At 41.9% G+C, this 22616-nt stretch overlaps 1 pseudogene across 1 annotated transcript; it reads left to right on the top strand.

Annotated features, from left to right (window-relative positions):
- Positions 1-3922: 3922 nt before the first annotated feature.
- Positions 3923-22409, top strand: LOC149287662 (uncharacterized; annotated as a pseudogene). Its single transcript, XR_016277448.1, has 3 exons — positions 3923-4051; positions 16302-16422; positions 21424-22409. The product of XR_016277448.1 is annotated as an uncharacterized LOC149287662 (transcript).
- The last annotated feature ends 207 nt before the right edge of the window (positions 22410-22616 follow it).

The raw sequence follows: 22616 nt of genomic DNA, 5'->3' as shown, positions 1-22616 counted from the left end.
GACCCTCTCTTCTCTCCTCAGTCCTCAGCTCCATTCCCAACCATAACAAAAGCAGAGGCAAACACACAGATACACACAGATACAGATACACACACACACACAAACATACAGGATAAACAGAAAAAGCTATATTTCCAAAGCAGAGCCTTCCTTTCCTGCCTTTCCCTCCTGAGTCCAGCTCTTCATCTTGGGCTCCATTGCGGTTTCCTTGAAGAAATGAGGGAAGGAAGGTTAGGCCGCTGAACCCCCGGCCTAACTTCCCTTTCCTGCAAAGCCTTCCAGCGGAATAAACAGCAGTATCATCAGCATCTAGGCCCAGGGATTACCTGCGCATGCTAGGAGAGGTCTTTGGGGGCATCTATGTATGCACAGTCTCAGCCCCTGAAGCCATTGCTGGCATCATAGTATGTTTTGAGGGAAGGAGGGAAGTGGGGAGAGCCCTCATTCATTCAGAGGAATGGCTGGAGTGTCTTCTGGGGATCCCTTGGGGGGTTATAAGAAGGAAGGAAACCCCTCTTCTCCCCCCAAAGAAAGGCAGGGGTCCTGCCAGGCCTCCTCTCTATCTTTCCTTCCCTGCCCCCTCCTCGGGGGATTCCTTAGGGCCCAGGTACTTGGGGTGTTATTATAAGAAAAGAGGGCAGGGGGGACCCTTGGAGAGAGGCATGGCCATGGAGGAAAGGGGGATCCAAAGGTAAAAAGGGCTTTGAGGAGCCCCCTCCCTCCTGGAAAGTGGAGCAGAGGAGAGACCCTCCCTTTTGATGCCTCATTTGGGGAAGAGTTTTGTGCCAAATAGAAAACATCATACAGGAAAGGGTTCAATAGCATGGGAAGCAACATATTTTTTGGGGGGAGAGAAGTTTTCTCTGGAGTCCTGGGGAGGGGGCTCTGGGGGGGAGTGAAGACCCAAAATCTAGGCCAAAGCCAAGAGGAGGGAGACAGAGGGGCCTCAAAGCTCTGGCAATCCCCTGGCAACCTGGGAACTAGGATCAGGATTGGGCACCCTCTCAAATACTTACCTTTTCCTTCACAACAACCCTGCAGAGGAGGACCAACAGAGAGACCCACAGCCTCAGAAAGATCCCCCCAACCCCGGTTTTGGGAACCTTCTGAAAGGGACTTGGACCCCCTTGAAGGGATGTAATAATAATAATAGTAATAATATCAATATTTATTTATATTCTGCCTTTTTGCAAAGGAATCAATGCGGATTACAGTAATAAAATAACATACAATTTAAGAAATACAATTAAAATTTCAAAAACCCCAACCCTCCTCCCAATTATAAATACATTAATCAACCCCTAAAGGCTATTAAACAACAAGAAAACATTCCAAACACAATATAATAAAAAGTTTTTTCGGGCAATAAATGGATCATTTACTGAAGGGGGGGAGGGCAGGAACGATACATCAATAATAATTTCCATAACAGTAACGATGGCAAGGGTAAAGGTCAGGGGGAGGGAGAGGCAATTCAATAGATCTAATGTAGTCTGGAAAGGCCTGTCGGAAGAGATCCATCTTAATAGCCTTCCTAAAGGCTTCCAATGTGGAAATATGACGGATCTCATCCGGAGGTCTTTCCAGAGCCTGGGATCAGCTGATGAGAAGGACTTCTGGATCACCGCTAAAAGTCTGGTCTTCTTGAGTCGTAGCAGGTTCTTTCCAGAGGACCTGAGTCTGCGGGTGGATTGTATGGGAGGAGGCACTCCCTCAAGTAGTCAGGACCACAGCCATGGAGGGCTTTAAAGGTTACAACCAACACCTTGTATCTTGCCTGGAAACTAATGGGCAGCCAGTGGAGGTATTTAAGAACTGTTGTAATGTGGGGAGTTCTAGAAGTGCCCATAACCAACCTGGCTGCCATATTCTGTACCAATTGAAGTCTCCGAACTTGGCACAAGGGTAGCCCCATGTAGAGTGCGTTACAGAAGTTGAGCCGAAAGGTGACCAGCGCATGTACTACTGTTTCAAGGTCTCCCTGCTCCAGGAAACGGCGCAGTTGGAGTATCAGCCGAAGCTGATAACAAGTGCTCCTGACCTTTGCATCCACCTGAGCCGTCAGATGAAGTGATGAATCCAGGAGCACTCCCAAACTACGGACAGAGTCTTTCAGGGGAAGCGTGAACCCATCCAGAACTGGCTGACATAACTCCATTCCCGGATTAGGGGTCCTTCTTACAGTTGTAGTTGTAGTTATAGTAGTAATGGGTTATAGAAATCACATAATGGAAAATGATAGAAGGACAGATGGAGTGGCTTTTAGATGAAGGAGGGCGTTTGGAAAGAGGGATGGGGTTGCAGCTGGAGACTGGTTATCAAGGAGGAGTGAAGCTGGCTTGGGAACACCGCTCTTCAAGGTGAGGCTGTCTGGGAGAAGGGAAGGGAAGTATAGACAACCTTGGTATCTATGCAACCTCCGCTTGTGTTGCTTTAGCTTGGGAATTGGGGGCTGGCTTAGGGAGGGGTTGAGCTAGTTCCTTTGGACTTCAGACTTTGCAAAAAGGTGTTAATGGATGTTTCTGTCTGGATTCATCAATAAAACTTCTTTTGTTTCAAATGAGTTTGATTTTTTGAGCACAGGATGGACTCTAGATCTCACATTGCAACTTCAGGCTGATGCCCATTGCCTGAGAGATTGAGACTGTCCCATTGTGACCTCAGTCTGCTGCTCCTTACCTGAAGGATTGAGACAAGACTATTGTGATCTCACCCTGAGGTTCCTTGCCTGAAAGACTGAGATGGGACTATTATGACTTCAGGCTCATGCTCTTTACCTGAAGGATTCAGAGAGAACTATTGTGATCTCAGACTGATGCTCCTTACCTGAAGCACTGAGACTGTCCCATTGTGACTTTGGACTGATGCTCCTTCCCTGAAGGATTAAGATGGGCTTATTGACTTCAGGCAGGTGTTCCTTACCTGAAGGATTGAGCCTGGCCCATAGCGACCTCAGGGTTATGAAGCTTGCCAGAAGGATTGAGACTGTCCCATTGTGATCTCAGCCTGAGGTGCCTTTCCTGAAAGATTGTGACGGGACTATTATGAGTTCAGGCTGGTGCTCTTTACCTGAAGGATTGAGACAGGACTATTGTGATCCTTACCAGAAGCATTGAGACTGTCCCATTGTGATCTCAGAATCATAGTTTAAGGAGAGATCTGAAACAGGACGTGAAATCTGAATTGAAGACAGAATTGAGAGAAATCAAACTATCTCTGGAGGAAGTCGCTAAAGAAATAAGTCAAGTTACCACAAGAATTGACAAATTGGAAGAAAAGTCTCAAATATTAGAAGAAAAATCTGCTTTTTTTAATTCAACAACAGGAAATGCAACTGGATGCTAAAGCATTGGATGATTTAAAGCAAAGAGAAAACTCATTGAAAATAAGAGGACTAAAGGAAATCCAACATGAAAACCTCTATGAATACCTTGTTCCATCGTTAGCTGATTATATGGAGATCCCCTATCAGGATTTCATTAATGATGTCAACAAAACTTCAGGATTAACTCTCAGATTGCAAAAGGCAAAAGCCTCCCCAGGGACATTATTATTTCTTTTGTGAGGAAAAAAATACAGCATGAACTTTTATTTTTGAGCTACGAAAGCCCTTTGGAAATAGAAGGTTGTGTGATAAAAAATCTTTAAAGATATCTGGAAAAGAATTCTTCAGAAAAGGAGGAATTACAAATTCATAACAATGAACCTTAATAAATATAAAATCCTTTATAAATGGGAAAAGCTGGAGGAAATCTCAGTAAAGTGGAACCAAAAATGGTTCAAACTGAACACGGATCAAAAAGCGAAAGATTTCTGGATTAAATATGGCAAGAGGATTGAAAAAGGACCTCGAAGAAGAAATGACAAAAGAAGTGATGATATAGAGCAAAACAATGGACAAAATGGGAATCTAAACGATTACATGGAACCAGGACAGATTGACAGTGAAGAAGATGAACAGGACGTTAATCCAAATCTAGAGGAAGAAATAAAAGATGATGATGAGAGGAATGCGACAGAGGAGGGAGAACGAATAGAAGAGGAGTTAAAGGTAAATATGAAAATATTAGACCTAATAAAGGGAAAAAGAAGGGAAACTAGAAACCCCAACAGATTTGAATATGGACATTTTATCATGGAATATAAAAGGAGTAAACTCACCTACAAAGAGAAAGAAAATATGTCACTGTTTAGGGAAACTTAAGAAAGATGTTGTCTGTTTACAAGAAACCCACATAAGGCAAAAGGATATTAGATTATTAAAGAACAAGAAATTAGGGAATCAAGAAAAAAGAAAAAGAGGATTGTGATGTATGTAAAAGAGACGATTACAGCAAAGGAAGTGTTCAATGATGTAAATGGCCATTATCTTGGGGTTGAAGTGAACCTCCAGGGCAAAAAAAATATTATTGGTTGGAATATATAGCCCCAAGGGAAAAATAGATAATTCTTTTCAACCAATATATAATTTGATGACAGACTTAGATTATAGAGAAATAATAATGATGGGGGACTGGGACGCTGTAATGAACCATTTACTGGACAGATCTTGTAGTAAAGCCAGGAAAAAGAACCAAGGAAAACTCCCCATGTCCTTTTTTAAACTGATGGACAACCCAAAACTAGTAGATGTTTGGAGACATCTCTATGGGGGGGGGGGGGGGGGGGCAAAGATTACACCTTTTTTCTGACAGACATAAGACTTTTTCTAGGATTGACTTTCTTTTAGCTACTAAAACATTAGCTGTGCAAATTTTGGAAATGGAAATTTTACCAAAATCCTATAACCATGAAAGTTAAGAAAGCTAAAACGTCATTTAATTGGTCACTGAATGAAAAACTACTACAATTTCATAAAAACGTAGACAAAGCAAAACAGACTCTTAAATGGTATTTTGAAGAAAACGTGGGGAAAGACACTGATCATATAACAAATTGGGAAGCATCGAAAGCCGTGTTGAGAGGTCTTTTTTATAAAACTTAATGTGGAATACAAGAGAAAAAGCCAAGAAAAGACTCAGAAAATTCATGAAGAGCTGAAGAAGAAGGAAGAGGCTCTCCAAAAAAACCCAAGTGATGTAAAGACAAATAAAGAGATTAAACTCCTACAAAAACAACTCTCTATTGTGCTAATTGAAGAGATGGAGAACAAGCTTAAATATCTCAAATTAAATAATTTCCAACAGTCTAATAAACCGGGGAAGCGGTTATCTTATAAACTTAGGGAAAAGAAAGAAAGGAAGATGATAACGAAGATTCAAGTTGGAAAGAGGATGGTCACAGAACAAAGCAAAATAAAAAAGGCCTTTCATAAATTTTATGGGAAATTGTATAACCAAGAGAAGAAGATTTGGACAAGATGAATTCCTATTTACAAAACACTGAGTTACCTAAAATAACTACAGAAAAAAGAAACCTTTTGAACCAACCAATAACCGCGAGCGAAGTCCTAAACGCTATTAAATGCAGTAAACCAGGCAGTGCTCCTGGTTCGGAGGGTTTCCCTGCATTGTACTATAAGACATTTCAGTTAGAACTAATAGATCCACTAAGAAACATGATGAACAGTATAAGAGAAAACACTTTTCCACCAACCTGGAAAGAGGCGGTAATTCCCTTGATACCCAAAGACGAAAGAGACCCAACACAACTAAAGAACTATAGGCCGATTTCTCTACTCAATAATGAGTATAAGCTGTTTGCAAGTATCTTGGCAGAGAGAATTAAAGAAATAGCACCATTAGTGATACATAGAGATCAAAGAGGGTTCATCCCCAAAAGATATATTAAAGATAACATTAGGCATTTTGTAGATTTGATTGAGTATCACAAAATTAATAATGATAAGAAATTGGCTGCCCTTTTTTGATATTGAAAAGGCTTTTGATAACGTTTCATGGAATTTGTTATTTGGTGTTATGCAAAAGTTGGAACTGGGGGACAGGATTTTAAGTTGGTTACAAGCCATATATCAATAACAACGTGCAAGACTTAATGTGAATGGAGAGAGATCTGAAATGATAAACATCTACAAAGGTACCAGGCCGGGATGCCCTTTGTCCCTTTGCTTTTTGTGATGATTATGGAAGTGCTGTTACAAAATGTAAGAAATGAATTGAAGATTAAGGGAATAAAGATTAAAGGAACTGAACACAAAACCCAGGAATTTGTGGATGACCTTATGGTAACTATTAGTGATCCCATTAATGACTCTAAAGCACTAATAAAGGTATTCAAGGATTTTGATTTAATTTCGGGACTGAAATTAAATAAAGATAAAACAACAATACTAACTAAAAAATATGACGATATCAGAAGTAAAAGAGTTAGAATCAATTACAGGTTTTAACTCAAGTAAAAGAACTAAATATCTAGGAATTTGGGTCTCAAGTAAAAACTCTGATTTATTCCCAAATAACTATGAAAGAGTGTGGTCCAGTGTTAAAAAGGATTTAGAAAACTGGAAAAACTTGTATCTATCACTGTTGGGAAGAATTGCTGTGGTCAAAATGAATATATTGCCAAGATTTCTTTCTTTATTTCAATCTATCCCAATTATTGTAAATGAAAAGCCATTTGTAGGATGGCAAAAGGGCTTGTCTAAGGTTATCTGGAAGGGTAAGAAAGCAAGAGTGAAAATGAAATACCTTCAGGGTTCAAGAGAGAGACTTGCCATGCCAAATCTCAAAGTATATTACTATGCAGCCTGTCTGTCGAGTTAAAAGATTGGATCATTCTAAAAGAGGAGGATTTATTAAATCTGGAAAGCGTGAATTTGAGATTTGGCTGGACCGCCTTCCTACTTTATGACAAGGATAAAGTAAACCAGGACTTTAATAATCACATTGTGAGACACGCTCTACTCAGAACTTGGAGAAAATACCAAAAACTAATATGTCCTAAAATCCCCCTTTTGGGCATCTGCCCATGAAGCCCTTTTTAAATATAACCCTAAGAAAGAGAGTTGGGTTATCTATCAAGATTTGATGGTGATAAATAATAATGGAAATGAGATAAAGACATGGGAAAACCTTACTGAAGAAGGGTTTCAAATATCGTGGTTCTTTTGCAGACAGCTAAGGGAACGGTTTCTTATGGACAAAAACAGTATGAAATTGGTAAAGTAGATTCTGAGTTAGAGCGGGAGTTAATGCTAAAGAAAGATGCCTTATTGTCAAGACTGTATAAACGTATTCTTGAAATGTGTATTGAAGAAGAAGTTGCAAAGACAGTATGATTAAGTGGTCCCAAAATTTTGGTTTTTCTATTGATTTGGACCAATGGGAATATATGTGGATAAAGCGACTGAAATATACCTGTAGCCAGAACCTTAGAGAAAACTATTGTAAAGTCTACTTCCGATGGTACCTAACTCCCCTTAAGATCAGCAAAATGTATACTAATTGTCCCAACCTGTGTTGGAAATGTGGGAAAGAGCAAGGCTGAATCTCTCACATGCGGTGGACTTGTCGGGAAGCATGTAAACCTTGGAAATCAATCTTCTTTGAAGTCAAGAAAATAACTGCCATAACTCTGAAGTTCTCACCTGAAGTTTTTGTGTTAAATATAATTGATCTTGATTTAGAGAGTAAATATGGTAAAATGTTATTTTATATGTTATCAGCGGCAAGAATAGTCTGCGCCCAGAAATGGAAGCTGAAAGAAATGCCTATTAAGGAGGACTGGATGCTCAAGTTATTAGACGCGATGGAGATGGACAAACTCTAGAGAGAAATCAGGAATGGATCCAAGAATGTATATAAAGAAGATTGGAAAGACATTATGCTCTTTCTCCAAAAAGAATGGGGGAAATGCTGTTCTGGGTAGAGATTAAGTTGAAGTGGAAGTAAAGGTTTTGTTTCTCAGGGTGATAACAGCTGACAGAAGGTATATGTGTATATTGGTTAACTCTAATGATATGTAATTTAGAGAGGACTCGTTATGATAATTATACATATGAAATGAAGATGATGGGGGAAATGTAATTGTAGGAACAAGCATAATTAGAACATCTATTATAATTGTTAAATATATAATTTAAACTAGAAAACAGCGGGATAAAGAGATAGTCAGACAGTAAGGAAGTAATGTTTGAGAACATAAACACGACAGATAGTAGTTTTGTGTTATGATATATTATGGATGATCGTCAAATGTTTTTTTGTTTTTATATGTTTTTAAAATTTAATAAACATTATATATATATATATATATATATATATATATATATATATTCCTGTGTGGAAATGAAGAGTGACATTTTTAACAGGCTATTCCCAGATCATTGGGAACTGAGAGAAATATTCTTTTCCACTTCCTTGGAGAGACAGGATGAAGAAGATGTTATTTAGCTTCCTTGTTTCTAGCCAGATGGAGGATGCAGAGTAGAGAGTGATTTCCCTGCAATCTTTGCCAGTTGAAGCAACAAATCACTTAAGCCTTGCAGTTATAACATTAGCAATCAATCCGTTATTAATACTTAGACCAAAGGCCATTTGCATACAAAATGTTAGAATACAAAACAGCTGTAGGAACTGCATAATAAAAGTACAACACAAGTAAATTACATAATAATCTTGCATGTAAAAGGTTTAACATTAAAATCGGTTAAAATACAGACAACAAAACTATAACTAAATGAGGGTGTCCTCAAAGCAATCAACAGCAATATCGGCAATATATCTAGCCCCAATCTTCATTGCTGCCAGGGGAAAAGGAGAAACCTTACGAGTTAAAATCAGAGAGGAAATTAAAAAAGAAAAACCCTTTCTGAAAGAATAGTAGATCTAAAGGAGGCAGAATAGATCACCCCAAAATTGCTTCTCCTTCTTTGTCTTCACAGCTAGCGCTAATTGACTCCATTATGGCGCTGTTGCCGGACGCTGTCGTTTGGTTGCTGTTCAACATGTTGTTTCTTCTCAGCAATGAGTAAATCCTCAAGGAGAGGCTCCTCTGCCCCATTTGGCTCCAAGGATGGAAATTCCCCTGCAATGGCTCAAGGCAAAGAGACGGCGCTCTTGCCGGACGCTCTAGCTTTCCTTAAGCCACGCGTCTTGTCTCTCCACTTACGGTACACCGCTTCCAGCTTCGTTTGTGAGGCGTTTCTGAGCATCCAGGAGACTAAGAGTGGTTTGGACGCAGTTTAGAAGCAGTTTAGTCGTCATTAGGCAGAAACCTTTGAAGTGTTTGTGTAATGACTGGGCTCCAGTCAATGGAGGTCTTCTTCAGGCAGAAAAGGGAGGTTTATGCAAATGCAGAGTGACATCACTGCTACGGAAGGCTCTCTTGACCAATCAGAGAGCAAGATGAAGGTTCTTCTGGAAGCTTCCGTGAGAAGGAGATATAAGGCCTGAGAGACCAAGAGACAGTTGGGGGAATTGTGTCAGTTGGAGATCGAGAGAGAGAGAGTGAAAGAGCGGATCTTGGAAGTTAGGCTCAGAATTGGACGCTTGGGTTTATTTGTTTTTTAATAGCTTGTATGAATTGCATGTTATATACCAGTGATTCCCAAAGTGGTCCAGGTGGACCCCCAGAGGTCCACGGGAGACTCAACGGGGGTCTACGTTGGCGTGAAACAAAATGGGGGATTCACAAGTTGAAAGTGGGGGGTCCACGAAAATTTATTTGGTTTCGATAATGAAGAACAAAAATGTTGGCTTGGTTTTACCTATCAATGTTAAAATCGCCTTATGATTACTAAAACAAAGATTTTTTTCTTTACATGTAGGTAACTGAAATGAAACATGACTGAATACAAGAAGAAATGTCGACAGTACAGTATTGATTATTTGAAATTTGGTTTTCTTCCATCAAAGGCAGACAAACGATTGCCCATATGCCTTTTATGCAACGGAGTTTTGAGCAATGACTCTATGAAACCATCGAAGCTCGAAGATCATCTAAGAAGGCGTCATCCTGATAAAATAGGTAAAGATTTAAAATATTTTCAAATGCTGAAAGAAAAATATGAAAAGACACCCACTGTGCACAGTATGTTCACTTCAACCTCTCAAAGTAACGATGATGGCTTGCGAGCATCTTACAATATCTCATTGCTTATAGCGAAATCTGGAAAACCGCACACCATAGGAGAACAGTTAATTTTACACACTGTTGAAGAGGTTTTAAAAAACTGTTCTGCACAAACCTCCATTTGACGTACTCAAAAGAATTCCTTTGAGTAACAACACTGTACAAAGATGTATTGATGAAATGCTCTGATATTGAAAGCTTCTTGTGTAAATATCTGCTAACAACTCATTTTTCTATTCAACTGGACGAGTCAACTTTACCTGATAATGAAGCATTATTACTGGCATACATTTGATTTGTTATGGATGAAGAAATCCATGAAGAGCTGCTATTCGTGAAAACTTTGGAGACGGACACTAAAGGCAAATCAATATTTAATGTCCTGAGTGATTTTTTTAAGGAAAAATCAATTCCATTTACAAACATTATTTTGGTAGCAACAGATGGAGCTCCTGCCATGTTCGGGCGATATCGTGGGTTTATAAGCCATCTTAAAAGAATTATACCAGGAGTAACTGCAATTTACTGTGTCATCCACCTGGTAGTGAAAAAATTGAGTGATAGATTGCACCAATCGCTTCAATTTGTTATTTAAAGCAGTTAACAAAATAAGAAGTAATGCGTTGAATAACCATTTATTTGCACAATTGTGCGACGAAAATGATGAAGACTTCAAACGATTGCTCTTACATACTGAAACACGCTGGTTGTCGAAAGGTGCATATTTAACAAGATTTTACTCACTTTTTGAATCAGTTTTAGAATTTCTGGAAAGTAAAGATCCAGATTTAAAAGAAAACCTGATCAAATTGAAAGCAGACATCGCGTATTTGACAGATTTGTTAAAAAAATGTGATGACATTAACTTGCAGTTACAAGGGGACAGCCTAAATTTAATAAAAACAAAGGGTGTAATTTCGGCTTTTCTTCAAAATTGAAATTTATGAAGCAAAATATTAGTCAGCACGAATTCTCCCAGTTTCTAAACTTGTCACAGGCAGAATGACTTGATGAGGATATTAAGGCATATGTTCAACATTTAAATGCCCTGCATAATGACTTCAAAAACAGATTTGAAGATATTCTGACGATGGAACTACCACCATGGATCATAAATCCATTTGATGAAACGGAAGTGGTGAATGTGGTATTACAAGAGGAGCTACTCAAGCTTAGCACCAATGAGGAGCTGAAGGTGAAATTTAAAAAAGGCTATCAAACATTTTGGCTGCAGGTAGAAATACCCGAAAAATATCCTGGGCTGTGGGAAATTGCGAGAAAACTTTTGATAGCGTTTCCCTCGTCATACCTTGTCGGAAAAGGTTTTAGTGTCGTTACAAACCTATTAACAAAAAAAAAAAGGAGCAGATTGAACATCACAGAACGGGGATATTTGTGGTTATTCCTTACAAAACTGAAGCCAAATATTGATAATTTGCTGTCAATCCATCAAGTACATTCCTCCCATTAAAATTATGATTATTTTTTTGTTGATTTGCATTGTTGAAGTTATGTTACATTATTAATGTTTAATTTTAATTCTATTAAGTCTGTAATCATATTATTTTAATAAACAGAACACAAGAAAATATACTATTTTTATTTTTATTTTTACCACTCCGAAATTAGGGTTGGAACTCAGCCGCGACACAAATTTCCATCGTTAGATCTAATCTTCACATTTTTGATCACTTTATAAATAAAGATTAATAATAATAATAATAATAATAATAATAATAAAAAATATGGTAGAAATGTAGCAGCAGGAGGTCCACCGAAACCAGCAAAATTTTGAAAGTGGTCTACGAGAAAAAAAAGTTTGGGAACCTCTGGCTTAGAGGAAGGGTCTGAGGAGGAGGAAGAGGAGGAAGGCTTAGGGGAAGGACCTGAGGAGGAAGAGGAAGAGGAGGAAGACATAGAGGAAGGATCTGAGGAGGAAGGCTTAGAGGAAGGGCCTGAGGAGGAGGAAGAGGAGGAAGGCTTAGGGGAAGGGCCTGAGGAGGAAGAGAAAGAGGAGGAAGACATAGAGGAAGGATCTGAGGAGGAAGGCTTAGGGGAAGGGCCTGAGGAGGAGGAAGAGGAGGAAGGCTTAGGGGAAGGGTCTGAGGAGGAAGAGGAAGAGGAGGAAGACATAGAGGAAGGATCTGAGGAGGAAGGCTTAGAGGAAGGGCCTGAGGAGGAGGAAGAGGAGGAAGGCTTAGGGGAAGGGCCTGAGGAGGAAGAGGAAGAGGAGGAAGACATAGAGGAAGGATCTGAGGAGGAAGGCTTAGAGGAAGGGCCTGAGGAGGAGGAAGAGGAGGAAGGCTTAGGGGAAGGACCTGAGGAGGAAGAGGAAGAGGAGGAAGACATAGAGGAAGGATCTGAGGAGGAAGGCTTAGAGGAAGGGCCTGAGGAGGAGGAAGAGGAGGAAGGCTTAGGGGAAGGACCTGAGGAGGAAGAGGAAGAGGAGGAAGACATAGAGGAAGGATCTGAGGAGGAAGGCTTAGAGGAAGGGCCTGAGGAGGAGGAAGAGGAGGAAGGCTTAGGGGAAGGGCTTGAGGAGGAAGAGGAAGAGGAGGAAGACATAGAGGAAGGATCTGAGGAGGAAGGCTTAGAGGAAGGGCCTGAGGAGGAGGAAGAGGAGGAAGGCTTAGGGGAAGGACCTGAGGAGGAAGAGGAAGAGGAGGAAGACATAGAGGAAGGATCTGAGGAGGAAGGCTTAGAGGAAGGGCCTGAGGAGGAAGAAGAGGAGGAAGTCTTAGGGGAAGGGCCTGAGGAGGAACAAGAAGAGGAGGAAGACATAGAGGAAGGATCTGAGGAGGAAGGCTTAGAGGAAGGGCCTGAGGAGAAGGAAGGCTTAGGGGAAGGATCTGAGGAGGAAGAGGAGGAAGGCATAGAGGAAGGATCTGAGGAGGAGGAAGGCTTAGGGGAAGGGCCTGAGGAGGAGGAAGAGGAGGAAGGCATAGAGGAAGGATCTGAGGAGGAGGAAGGCTTAGAAGAAGGGCCTGAGGAGGAGGAGGAAGGCATAGAGGAAGGATCTGAGGAGGAGGAAGGCTTAGAAGAAGGGCCTGAGGAGGAGGAGAAAGGCATAGAGGAAGGATCTGAGGAGGAGGAAGGCTTAGGCGAAGGGCCTGAGGAGGAGGAAGAGGAGGAAGGCATAGAGGAAGGATCTGAGGAGGAGGAAGGCTTAGAAGAAGGGCCTGAGGAGGAGGAGGAAGGCATAGAGGAAGGATCTGAGGAGGAGGAAGGCTTAGAAGAAGGGCCTGAGGAGGAGGAGAAAGGCATAGAGGAAGGATCTGAGGAGGAGGAAGGCTTAGAAGAAGGGCCTGAGGAGGAGGAGGAAGGCATAGAGGAAGGATCTGAGGAGGAGGAAGGCTTAGAAGAAGGGCCTGAGGAGGAGGAGGAAGGCATAGAGGAAGGATCTGAGGAGGAGGAAGGCTTAGAAGAAGGGCCTGAGGAGGAGGAGGAAGGCATAGAGGAAGGATCTGAGGAGGAGGAAGGCTTAGAAGAAGGGCCTGAGGAGGAGGAGAAAGGCATAGAGGAAGGATCTGAGGAGGAGGAAGGCTTAGAAGAAGGGCCTGAGGAGGAGGAGGAAGGCATAGAGGAAGGATCTGAGGAGGAGGAAGGCTTAGAAGAAGGGCCTGAGGAGGAGGAGAAAGGCATAGAGGAAGGATCTGAGGAGGAGGAGGAGAAAGGCTTTAGAGGAAGGGCCTGAGGAGGAGGAGAAAGGCATAGAGGAAGGATCTGAGGAGGAGGAGGAGAAAGGCTTTAGAGGAAGGGCCTGAGGAAGAGGAGGAGGAGAAGAAGAAGCAGCAGCAGCAGCAGCAGCAATTCCTGGGCAGAATACTTTTTGGTTGTTGCTTATTATTATTATTAAATTTTATTTATTTATTTATAAAGGCTTATAAAGATTTATTTATAAAGATAATCTCAGGGAGTCTCTATATCATCACATCAGGAAAACGTTTAGGTATTGTTAAGGTTTGGAAATGCTATTTGGGTCCTTTCTGACTTTGGGGCCCTTTCATCCCCCATTTTGGGTTCCCTGAAGGCCTAAAACTGACAACTGCCAGCGCTGCGGCAGAGGCAGCCATTTTGTGTTCTAGGGGCCATTTTGTGCTTCTTGTGACTGTGGGGAATAATGTTCCAGAACCTTCTCTGAGGCTTCAGTTGAACAGAGGCTTCTCTTTCTCTCCTGAGGCTCCAGAGAGAGAAGGAGGCCAGGCTCCTTGGGCCAAAAGGAAGGAAGTGTGTCTCTTTGTGTGTCTTTTGTGTCTCATTTCTGAGAGTGTTTTCTTATTACACAGCTCTGCTCCTTCTGAGGAACATAGGTTTCAAAAGGGATCAGAAATGGGGAGGATAGTTTTAATAGAAGCCTTCTTCTTCTTCTTCTTCACAAACATTGGGCTTTGGGTTCTAAGAGGAGGCTAGTCCCCCCAAAAAGGCCAAAAGTGGCTCCTTTGGGAGGTTTTAAAAGTCTCCCCAGTTTCCTTATTAATAGATTTTGAGGCAAGAAGGAAGGAGACAGATCAGAAAAACTCATATTACCAAGAATGAAACAAACAAACAACAACAACAAAAATGAGGATTATAGACTAAAACAAACTACTTATTTTTTTAAAGGAAAACCATTATTAGGAGGCTAAAAAGAAGACATGGGTGCTTCTACCCTTTTACAACTGACTCAGGCTTTATCTGCACTACAGAAATAATCCAGTTCGAAACCGCTTTAACTCTCCTGGCTCCATTCTATGGAATCCTGGGATTTGCAGTTTATTGTGGCATGAGAGCTCTCTGGCAGAGAAGGCTAAGTGTCCCAAGGTAAAATCCCAGGGTTCCATAGCACTGAGTGGTTAAAGCGGTGTCAAAGTGCCTTATTTCTATAGTGCGGATGCAGCCTTCTTGGGAAAGGAGCTGATGATGGGGAAAAGCACTGGTGAACTCAGAAGGTTTCAGCAGATGATTCATGTATTTATTCATTTATTTATTTATGATGTACTCATTTCACATCTAGCTACGGGGACATAATCAGGGCCCTCTCCAATTCCCCATCCGCTAATCCCCCACAACTCTAATAAGGCATGGAGTATCTGTTGTGTAGGGGAGCTGCAGTGAATCTATGCTAGGTCCAGGGTGTTTTGTTTGGTGCAGAGGGAGGAAGGGGATGCCCAGCTCTGCATCGGCCCAAAGGAGGCATATGTCACCTGCATATGTCACCAGCAGGATGCTGTTCTCTGTCTCTTTGAGTGCTGCAGGGTTTCTTGCAAAGCCAATCCTAACCTTGGTCCCTTTTCTCAGGACCTTCATCTCGGCTTCCTTGTACACGGCTTTGGGGACTCTCTTGCTGGAAGTGACCAAGTGCAGGGCCACAAGGACCCCCTGCCCACCTGATGGCCAACACAGAGGCCAAGCGGAGGAAGTTGGGCTCCAACAGAAAGAGGCTGCCGAGGTACAACAGCTCTTTGGTGAGTCACTATCCTATTAGCTTCATCTGTAGTCACTGCTGGGCCAATTTATGAAAGGAAGCAAATAAAATACTGTCCGAGTTTGGCAGAGAGTCCTGGTTAATCCTCTGTCACCTCATTATTTCAGGGGCTTTTAAAAATGTCCTGGTTGCTCTCTCCTCCTCCTATGTTTCCTGTTTCTCAGCTCTCTTCAGTTCCTGAGGGCAATTGAGTTTGTAGCCCATCAACTCAAAAGTGGGGAGAGGAGAGGAAAGAAGGAGGATATGGCCCTTTCCAGGAGGCTGAAGCAGAAGGAAACTTCGTAGCTTGTGTGATCTTCCTCATAAACAACTTTGGCCATCTTCACTGCTTTTTGGGTTGTTTGTCCATATGTGTCTTGCTTTTCCAATCTGTAAAATGTTGGGGGATATGGGAAAACATCTCTGGATCTAAATATGGGGTGGGCCCAGTGGCCCTCAAGCCCAGAGTGCTCCCCAGAACTGTTATAAAAAATGATATTTGCCTCTCAGATTTGGCAAGAAATGTCTAAATGCACCATGATTCTTTGGTGGCTAAATGTACTGTATGTGTTGGGACAGTGAGTATCCTAATCCATTATCAATTTCCCAGCCATGGCCTAAATTATATTATGTATTATATTGTATATTATATTGAAAAGATTCAAGACAAACTGGATCTCAAAGCAGTAGCTTTTTTCTGGCTGACGGCATTTAAAATTTATTTCCTGGACTTAATTCTAGTGATCAAAAAATATTTGGATGCACCATGTGCTTTCCTCCCCTTTTGCTTAATATCTCTGTGGATGAGGGCTATTTTCTGTTGCAGGTGACCTTTGCGGATGTGGCGATATATTTCACTGAGGATGAATGGAAACTTTTGACGAAGAAGCAGAGACATATGTACAATTACATAATGATGGAGAATTATGAGAATGTGGCCTCTGTGGGTAAGGAACTGGAATCCACTAGCATTATAGAATCACAGAGTTGTAATAGACCACAAGGGCCATCCAGTTCAACCCACTTCTGCCATGCAGGAATACACATTCCAAGCACCATCCAGCCTCTGTTTAAAGACCTCCAAAGAAGAGGACTCCACCAAACTCTAAGGGAGTATATTCCACTGCCAAAGAGCTCTTACTGTCCCTAAGTTCCTCCTAATGTTTAGGTGGGAACTCTTTCTCTGTGACTTGCATCCATTGTGGTGTCTCTTTTTCTCTGTAGCAGCAGAAAGCAAGCTTGCTCCATCCTCAATACGACCCTTTCCAATATATAAACATGGATATCATATCCGCTGTTAATTTTCTTTTCTCCAGGGCAAACATACCCAGCTCTCTAAGCTGCTCCTCATAGGGCTTGATGGTTTCCAGATCCTTCACCATTTTAGTTGCCCTCCTCTGGGCATGTTCCAACTTTTCAACATCCTTTTTGAATTGTAGAGCCCAGAACTGGACACAGTATTATTCCAAGTGAGGCCTGACCAAAGCTGAATAGAGTGGCACTATTACTTCCCTTGATCTAGAAACTATACTTGTATTGATGCACCCTAGAATCGCATTGGCCTTTTTAGCTCCTGCATCACACTGTTTCCCCCTGTTGAACTTGTGGTCTACTAGGAGTCCTAGATCCCTGTCAAGCATAGTTTAATTCTGATAGCAACATCTGTAGAATATTTGAATTTGTAGTTTAGTGAGGCACTATTGCTCTCCACTTTATAAGGATTCTAAATACCCCATTGTAAACTGCCAATTGTCAGAACCAGCTTCTGTGGTTCATCCAGAATGGTATTGCGGTTTCAGGGTGAATTGTTAGTAGTTTAAATGTTGGTAGTTTTAAGTAAGGATAGTGGGGCCTAGAGCGGCTTGGGGAAAGGAAGCAGTTGTGGAGGCTCTTAACTGACTGGTTTGTGAGCTTTGGGTGGCAGACATGTCCCTGAGGGGAGAGGCGTATGTGAACGGTGGAGGAGAAGGCAAGAGGTACCCGAGCTGTTTAGGGGCTGAAGGGGGAAGAAAAGGGAGGAGTGTGAAGATAGTTAATGACGGAGGAAAAAGGTTTCGAAGCTTCAGAGACTGCTTAGATGTGTTAATGGACACTTCTGCCGGAGTTTCTCAATAAACCTTTTGGTGCAAGCAAAGGACTTTCTAATTCTGAGACTTAGTTCTGGCACCAGATATCACACCAATTCTAGGATTTTGTGGGATGACAGCATGGAGATTAATGAATTTCTCACCCAAATGGTACTCAGCACATCTCTGAGTATGTTTCCTACCTTTTTTTGCCCTCTTCCAGTCTTTTGAGGCTCTGGAGAGGCTTCTTGGGGGAAAGCCCTCCCTTGGCCCTGCAGTGGCTCAGAGAGGGCCCAACAGTGTCAAAATGGCCTCCACTTCTCCAAACAGATGCAATGGGATACTGAGGGTCAAAACATTATTCCTATTTTAAGGCAATACAATGTGCGGTTTTCCCTGAGATTTCCAGGGGGCCAATGTGACGCCCCCTCCCCCCCCCCCCCCAGTCCCCAACAGTAGACCATCCCTGTCTTAGAGATGTCTTAAGGCTGTTTTAAGGCTGCTCCCTGGTGCTTGATCCTCACCAAAATTGGAGTCCAGGTCCCAGCCCCATTGCTCTGCCTTTCCCAATGAGTTATTTGTATATGGATTATCCTGCCTTTATCAAACAATGAGCCTCAAAGTGTCCCTTTTATACATCAAATAAATGGGTGTGTCTGTGATAGAGTGAATGAGCGAATGTGAAAAACAGAAAGGCAGGAAAGAGATGGTGAGGCTGAAATGCGGAAGCAGTGCAGATGGGCAAGAGAGAGAACAGAGGGAGGAAGGGAAGGGGATCAGGCTTAGGGCGGAAAAATGAAATGCACAGATGGGGGACACCTGGCTGAATGCAACTACGTGTGAAAGATATCTAGCAGTCCAAGTAGAACACAAGTTGAACATGAGTCAACAGTGGTATGCAGCAGCCTACAAGGCCGATCAATTTTAGGCTTAATCAATAGAAGTATAGTGTATAGATCAAGGGAAGTAATAGTGCTACTCTATTCTGCTTTGGTCAGGCCCCACCTGGAATACTGGGCACAACAATTCAAAAAGAATGTGGAGAAATGAGCATGTCCAAAGGAGGGCAACTAAAATGGTGAACAGTCTGGAAACCATGCCCTACGAGGAATGCCTTAGGGAGCTGGGGATGTTTAGCCTGGAGAAGAGAAGGTTAAGAGGTTATATGATAGCCCTGTTTAAATATTTGAAGGAATGTCAAGCTTCTGCTGCTCCAGAGACTAGAACACGGAACAATGGATGCAAACTGCAATAAAAGAGATTTCACCTCAACATTACTTGAACAGACCTTACTTCCTGACAGTAAAGTCTGTTCAACAGTGGAACAAACTCCATCGGATATTTTAGTGGAGTCTCTTTCCTTAGAGGTCTTCAAACAGAGGTTGGATGGCCATCTGTCGGGGATGCTTTGATTCCAGCATGGCAGAATAGGTTTGGACTGGATGGCCCTTGTGGTCTCTTCCAACTCTATCATTCTAGGCCTCTGGGAGCCAGTAGGGGAAGGCAGGAGTAAAGCCAGGATCGCCTAGCTCTGTGCGAAGAGGAAGGGACCTCTGGGAAGGGCCAGGAGAGAGGCCTTGGGGATTGGGAGGCAGCCACCAACTGGACAGATAATGATGATGATGATGATGATGATGATGATGATAATAATAATAATAATAATAAGTTTTATTTGTATTTCCCCCATCTCCTACAGGATTGAGGTGGTATTACAACCTTAAAATAGCCATAAAACAACAATAGCATGCAATTTACACACAGTAAAACAACAAGTCACCTAAAACTCAGTTCAGGACTAATAAAAACATTGTTTAAAATGCACAATTGTGATCAGAAGTGGGATTTTTCCTTAAGTTCTTTACAAGAGTTCGGGTGGGTAAGCCTTCCGGAAGGGATCCGTCTTAAGTGCTTTCTTGAAAGAATCCAAGGTGGTGATAAGACGGATCTCCTCCGGCAAGTTGTTCCATAACTTGGTGGCCATGGCTATATACGCTCTGTGTGAAGTTGTTCTTTGCCTGACCTTTGGTAATCTAATAGATTCTTCCCAGCTGTTCTGAGAGTGTGGGGCAGATTGTGGAGGGAGAGGCTTCCCTCAAGTAGCTCGGGCCCAAGGCATGTAGGGCTTTAAAGGTAATAACCAACACTTTGTATTGCGCCCGGAAGCTAATTGGCAGCCAATGTAGAGATTTTAGAACTGGTGTTATACGGTCTGACCTAGATGTTCCAGTGGCCAATCTGGCTGCCGCGTTTGGAACTAACTGAAGGTTCCGAACTTGGTACCAAGGTAGCCCCATGTAGAGCACTGAACTTAAGAACTGAACTCGAAATCAGGCCCTTTGTTTCATTCATATTAAGGGTTCCATTTAGCAATTATGAGCAATGTCTATGAAGAGAGGAAAGGGCAACACAAAAATTCCTTTTTCTCTAATGCTTCTTTTCCAACCTGAGCTTGCTTAGCTCCGTGGTTGATTCCAGAGGCCCTTTGTCACTCGAAATGCTGGAGTCTGGGGAGGACACTCACAAGTGCTATGCTTTTAGGGGAATTTCATACTTAGCTCAAAGGAGAGATTGAAGCAACAGTGACCTCGGGATTCATTCCAACTATACCAGGCCTGAAAGCACACAGAACTCCAAAGGCATTTCAAATAGGTTTTTGTGTTTTATTTAGGGGAAAAGCAAAATGCACGCACACACACACACATGTACACATATAGGTGTTCACACACACACAAGAACTGGGTAACAAAAGTGGGAGTGGTGAATAGTGTAAGGCTTTGCTAATGGTAATACATTATCTAGATGGATCTTGATTCCAATTGCTGAGGGTCCAGAAAGGGAAGAGAAGTCAGTAACTCCAATGGCAAGTGGGGCTGGCGATTGTAATGAGGTGTTTAGCAATGTAAACCAGCGGAGTGTCTGTCTGCAACTGGACTGATGCTGAAGAACAGCCAGTTGGGACTGATATTTATACTGAAGTTGTTGCTTGGGGGCAGAAACCGAGCGTTCGAAAAGGTTTAAATTGCTTTAGGAGGTTTCCTGGGTGGGGAAAGAATTGTCTGAAACTGAAATAAATGCAATGGGTGCTTGGTGGAAATACTTCAGCCAAAAAGGATTGTCACACCGGCTCTTAGGTCCTTCTTGGCTCTGAATTCTGGTCCCATTCACAAGCCAATGTATATCACAGTCTGAAGGTGACCCTCGCAGAGCTCAACAATAACATTGCAGAGTACAGAAGCAAATCTCCAGATATAGGTATTGGCAATGCACTAACCACTTTCCACACTTAAAAATAACTCACAGACACAGTTGATTTACTCCAAGTCCTTGGAGGTTCTTTAGCTTGAGTTGCAATATAAAACAAATATTTACCAGCTCTCCTCTCTGACTTCCATCCACTTCACAATCTCTTTTACACCCAACTCCAACCCACATCAATCCGCATGTGAGCTGTATACTGTATTGATTGTGAGTCATCTCCTGGTGCCACACAGCATGAAGCATCCTCTGCAGTTAGCTTGCATCATGCCATGTGGTCTGACACAACACTCTATGGCAGTCTCACAGGAAATGATGCCACTTTTCAGTTAAAATAGTTTTACATATATTTAATGGAATATTTTTCAATGGTCTGACTATCTGCTTCTACTGATTTCCTCATGGCAGTTCCCCTTCAATCTCTTTTTGGTAGCTCCTATGAGTAAGCATACAATCATTATATGGATTTGGTGGCATCCAGAACAGGGCCATGCTCAGGTCACTCACACCAACTTTATTAATTTAATCTGAAATAGGGAGGGGTGAATATGGGGCTAACTCTTGGGGTAACACTTTCCTCCCTTAACACTGAGATTCAGTCTTGCCTGTCATTGTCCTCCTTTACAGAAGAATTTGTCAGTCAAGAGAGAGTCCACACAAGAAAGAAGTCACATAAATGCCAGAACTGTGGGAAATATTTTGCTTACAAGTCAGTCCTTGTCATGCATGGAATAGTCCACACAGGAGAGAAGCCATTCAAATGCCAGCATTGTGGGAAATGTTTTTCTTGGAAGTCATACTTACTGACACATCAGAGAGTCCACACAGGAGAGAAGCCGTACAAATGCCAGCATTGTGGCAAAGGTTTTTCTTCAAAGCCACACCTAGTGACACATCAGAGAGTCCACACTGGAGAGAAGCCATACAAATGCCAGCATTGTGGGAAATGTTTTTCTCAGAAGCCAAACCTAGTGACACATCAGATATTCCACACAGGAGAGAAGCCACACAAATGCCACCATTGTGGGAAATGTTTTTCTAAGAAGTCAAACCTATTGATGCATGAGAGAGTCCACAAAAGAGAGAAGCCATACAAATGTCAGCATTGCGGGAAAGGTTTTTCTCAGAAGTCCAACCTAGTGAAACATCAGAGAGTCCACACAGGAGAGAAGCCATACAAATGCCAGCATTGTGAGAAATGTTTTTATTCGAAGTCAGACCTAGTGAAACATCAGAGAATCCACACTGGAGAGAAACCATTCATATGCCAGCATTGTGAGAAATGTTTTTATTCAAAGTCAGTCCTAGTGAAACATCAGAGAATCCACACTGGAGAGAAGCCATACAAATGTCAGCATTGCGGGAAAGGTTTTTCTCAGAAGTCCAACCTAGTGAAACATCAGAGAGTCCACACAGGAGAGAAGCCATACAAATGCCAGCATTGTGAGAAATGTTTTCATTCGAAGTCAGACCTAGTGAAACATCAGAGAATCCACACTTGAGAGAAACCATTCATATGCCAGCATTGTGAGAAATGTTTTTATTCAAAGTCAGTCCTAGTGAAACATCAGAGAATCCACACTGGAGAGAATCAACACAAATCCCAGCAGTAGACTAACATTATATTTGTCAATAAGGAATACAAAAATATATATTTTAAATCCTGTGGTGATAAGAAAAGGTCCTTGTGATTTTGCTTTTAAAGTTTGTCTGTCCATATGTGTCTTTATGTTTTAAGGTTGTATGTTGTTAAATTTAGGTTTCATTGCTAATAGTATAGATAATTACTTTGGATTGTAAATTTGGCTGGGGATTGTGGG

The sequence above is a fragment of the Sceloporus occidentalis genome, unplaced genomic scaffold, assembly GCF_023333645.1.
Source record: "Sceloporus occidentalis isolate IW3139 unplaced genomic scaffold, rSceOcc1.0.p SCAF_57, whole genome shotgun sequence".
Taxonomy (NCBI): domain Eukaryota; kingdom Metazoa; phylum Chordata; class Lepidosauria; order Squamata; family Phrynosomatidae; genus Sceloporus; species Sceloporus occidentalis.
This window is presented reverse-complemented; position numbering and strand designations above follow the sequence as displayed.